At 36.5% G+C, this 4480-nt stretch overlaps 1 pseudogene; it reads right to left on the bottom strand.

Annotated features, from left to right (window-relative positions):
- Positions 1-3119: 3119 nt before the first annotated feature.
- LOC111451576 lies at positions 3120-4442 on the bottom strand (annotated as a pseudogene).
- Positions 4443-4480: the final 38 nt, after the last annotated feature.

Consider the following 4480-nt stretch of genomic DNA (forward strand, 5'->3'; position numbering starts at 1 on the left):
TTTTTTTTTTTTTTTTTCTTTTTTTTTTCTTTTTTTTTTATATATATAATAGTAACCATGGAAAATAAGATTTTTAATAAAAATATAATTGTAGATGTATAACATTTCAAGATTTTTAATAATGGACCCATGTAAATTAGAGAATAATTTTATAGAGTTCAAACTTGAAACTGATGTCATGAGCTCATATAGGTTGACTTGGATTTCAAAGGTAAGAATCGGACTTTCATTAAGGATATATTGGTGACAACAACTTAAGCTAACCAGGTAAGTAACCTTACTATTGCCATGGTTATATCTGATGTTGACACATGCCTGTGGTTCGGCACGGGTCATATATACTGATATGTGTGAATTATCTGTGAATCGATATGCTTATATTATGTTTATGTTATGTTATAATATGTGTATTGTATGATAATAATTATGGTACGATGTGTTCAAGGATATGTTTGAGATAGGATACGGAAGGATGCACAAAACGAAATGTAACGATAGGAGTAAGATACGTTCATGAAACGTTAAGATCAGGTTACATACCTGAGTGCTATGGATAGGGGAGATTGATGAAAGAATATGGTTAGGATATGGGTAGAAAGAGATTGGTTTGTGATAGATTGATAGAACGATAGCGTTAGGATACGTTCCTGTGATGATATGACTAAGGTAGGTTCACATAACGATATGACTGTGATAGGTATAAGAACGTTAAAGCTATGATAAGTTAGGGAATAATATGACCACAAAGTGTTTACGATATGACATGTTTATGATACGATATTTTGTGATGTGATATGTTATGTTTAGATTGTTTTGTGCGACCATGGATGTAATTGTTGTATGAATTGCACGTTATGAAATGACATGTTAAAAGCATGGAGCATTATGTTATGTTTTCTAAATTGTATGTATACAGCATGTTATGAATAACATGATATCAGGATAAATGAAATGAAATTTAACTCTATTAGGATTATGTATGATACGTAGACCGAAAAATAAGAAATGACATGTTAAGCATGAAAGATGATAGCGGGGTTATATCCATTGATGATAAAAGTAGAAATATTGGGGACCTCATGCATTATGTGTGCTCATGCATTTGGGGGATACCCTTATTCCATCACGAGGGTACGGACGCGTACATCCAATGGTAGGACAACAATCGTTATGTTTTGCATAGCGCTGCTGTGACGGTTACTAGTTCTAATGGCTGTCCGGCCTAAGAAGCTCCCAAAGTATGCTTGCTTGACAAGAATGGTGGTCCTATGGTGTGCGAACTGATTGTTGAGTCTATACTCGCACGTATGGGATGTGTGTAGAGTATATGATACACATCCAAATTACCCGTTAGGACAGTACCGTAGGAAAATAGATTGCAAGGATAGGTCCCGTCATTACATTCGCATGTTCTTGCATTGAACCCCAATAGTGGGGTCACTCACTGAGTATTTCTTTAAATACTCAAGTCATGTGCTACTACATTTTTCAAGTTAAGGCAAGATATTCCTGTACGGCTGGCGACAACATCACAACTCGAGACCATAGCACATGCATACGATAGTGGTATTTATTTTCTTAGACTTAGGCTAGAATAGGATGTTTTTAACTTAAACATTTATTTATTTTATTTAACCTTTTGTTGTGTCATTGTTTTTAAAAATGTTTTCGAAACACGTAAGTCCATGACTGTGTTTTAAGATAAGGGTTACGTTTTATGGGATTTAAATGAAGTATTTCCACATTCAATGTTTATAATATGTATACAGTAGCGACCTTAAATTAAGTAGAAAATTTTGGGTCGTTACATTACTAGTACTCCCAAACTAAGAAAGACTCGAAGAGTCAAAACAACAGAATAACCTGGAGCCCGCTTTAAGCTACCTATTCGTCGTAGGAATCCATAAGTGTCCTCAACTCTCCGATATGACCAAGGCAAAGTTTACATTATAGATTACATGTTTAGGTGATCGATAGGTACATCTCCCTAGCAAAGCATGCATGAGAGAACTCAATTAGGATTACAGCACTACAGTTAGTGTAGTTTACATGTTGACCAAAGTCAAAACATTTCCAATAGACCATTCACCCTAGGATCGTGAGCGAGAATAGGAGGTCTAGATCTAAGTGCACCTAGGAACTTTTATTAGCCTCGAGGAGCTAACCCCAAGCGTTTTGAAAACAAGAGATGAGATTCAAACTGCCTAGAATCCCCTAAGAACTTGGTTGAACTCCAAGGCAACCAAGGACGACCAAGGGTAGTTCTTCAGGCTCATAACAATGTGACAGTGTCATCAAAGTTTTGCTACCTATCCACTCTTGTACTCTTTTTTTTTTTAGATTGTACGCCGGTACTCGCACCGTCGAGATAGGCACAGGACGGATAGGGAAGGTGTGTTGAGATGACTATGTGCCACACCCATATGGAAATGACCAGCGGTCTACTGAATAAGGCTTATATGCTTAAACCTGTTCGTAGGAGGGGGGTGTGAGAAAACATATGTTAACCTGGCCGACACACAGGGGGTCGCTCCCTAAAGGTTTAGTGACTTTATGGTCTCATGGAAGGGTCTATCACCTTACCTTCCATGGATGATGTTCAGGTTAACACCATACTGTCCCTACAGAGTATATGAGGTCGTGCTTCAATCTAAGTCATTGATCCTTCACTACGTAACAAAGTAAGCTGCCAAGGTCAAAGAATAGAAAGATTGTAGCAACTCAGCAAGACAAAGGTAGCCTCCAGGTCGTTGGCAGTTGGTACGGTATCAACAAAGCTTCCACTTCTCTTTCCACTCCTAGGACCATTGAGTCAGGCCTAGACCAATTAAGGTTGTGTGACCTATAATTCAGTTCGAAATAGCTTTCAAGACTTTGTACCTAAACACAAATTTATCAACTCTAGCATTTTGTAACTCAACTTGAGCATCACAACCAACCCTTACCGTTTGAAACTTATAAATGATAAAATGTATATGAACAAGGGGCTTGTGGAGAACTGTAATATTTTATTTTGAGGTTTTAAAATTTGTATAATAGTTAAATTATCTATTTAGTCTTAAGAAATACACTATTCTAAGTAAAATTAAACTTTTCGAGCTTAAACTTTTCGAGCATGATCAGAAAAATTGCTTGAGAAGCGATTCAGCGATGAACTTGTAGACTACTTCAGTCGGATGGATGCCATCCCAAAATATGTATTTTGATGGATCTTCACATGTTCGGGTTAGGGCACTACATAAAGGTCTTGCTTCTGCCAATCCAGTTCCACAACAACCTGTGTTCGTATGCTCAAAACCTATACAACCAAATGCCCAGATTTAGTTGAAAATGATTCTTAAAACTTGATTTCCTCAAAATATTTATGACTTAGATCCTATAAAATAATAAATTTTTCTATTTCTACCCGCACCGACTTACCATATTGTTGAGGATTATTGATCATGTTGATGAGAGGGGTATAAATGTCAGCATACAACATTGTGCTTCCAGGTAGTTGCAACTGTAGATTGCTCAACAACTTTGAAAGCTTCTTATTATAGGATTTGGAGTCCTAGTTTTGATCTTCCAAACATATTGGATGTAGGGGATTTTGAAACGATACAGTCTCTTGAATGGGAAGACAACCAACCGGAGGGAGGCCAGCAACCACTATATTGCAACATCCAAGCTGGTAAATTTCCTGTTCATTTACAACCAAATAATGAAGATGGAAAGTTATAATTTGACATTTTGATTATTGTGTTAACAAACATTGATTAGGAGTAATATGGGCACATGGTATAATTTACCTTGATGAAGCTTTGTAGTCTATTTTGTATGAAATGTTGGTAACCACTAATATTGTACTCTTGTTTCTTGTTTCCTTGTGGGAAGGTTGTAGAAATTGATGTTCAAATCATTAGTTCCTGCACTAATAATGCACTAATAATAACCAAAGCGCTACCAATAATCTTCTTACTTTCATCCACACCCACAATCTCTCGAAGCCTTTAAATATAGTTCTTGAAAAGATCAATTTGCTTCATCACAGGAATAGCTTTGGATACCATAGCAGTTAGATCATCAAACCCTATGCCAGCTGATGCAAAACTGACTCCTGTTCTCATGTCATCATTCGACAATTTTGGATCCAAAAATGGAGGAACAAACTCCTTTATCCCCAATCTAGAAGCCACCATGTCAGGAATGAGTTTTCCATTACTAAACCTTCCAGTAGCAGTATGACCAGGGAAAATCTTTACCATATGGGGAGTAATTAGCTTGAAAATTGTGGGAATGAAGTTGTTATTTCTCGTATCTACCGTAGAATCACCAAAAATAAGAATGGCAGGAAAAGATCGAGAAATTTTAAGATCAGAAGCATTGCACAATTTGCTAATACATAATGACAAAATTATGTGGAGTGATAGAGCAGCAATGAGATAGTTCACTCGTGCCATTGGCGGTGTTCTCAAGTTTTTTTTTTTTTTTTTTTTTT

Source organism: Cucurbita moschata, unplaced genomic scaffold (assembly GCF_002738365.1).
Source record: "Cucurbita moschata cultivar Rifu unplaced genomic scaffold, Cmos_1.0 Cmo_Scf00013, whole genome shotgun sequence".
Lineage (NCBI taxonomy): Eukaryota > Viridiplantae > Streptophyta > Magnoliopsida > Cucurbitales > Cucurbitaceae > Cucurbita > Cucurbita moschata.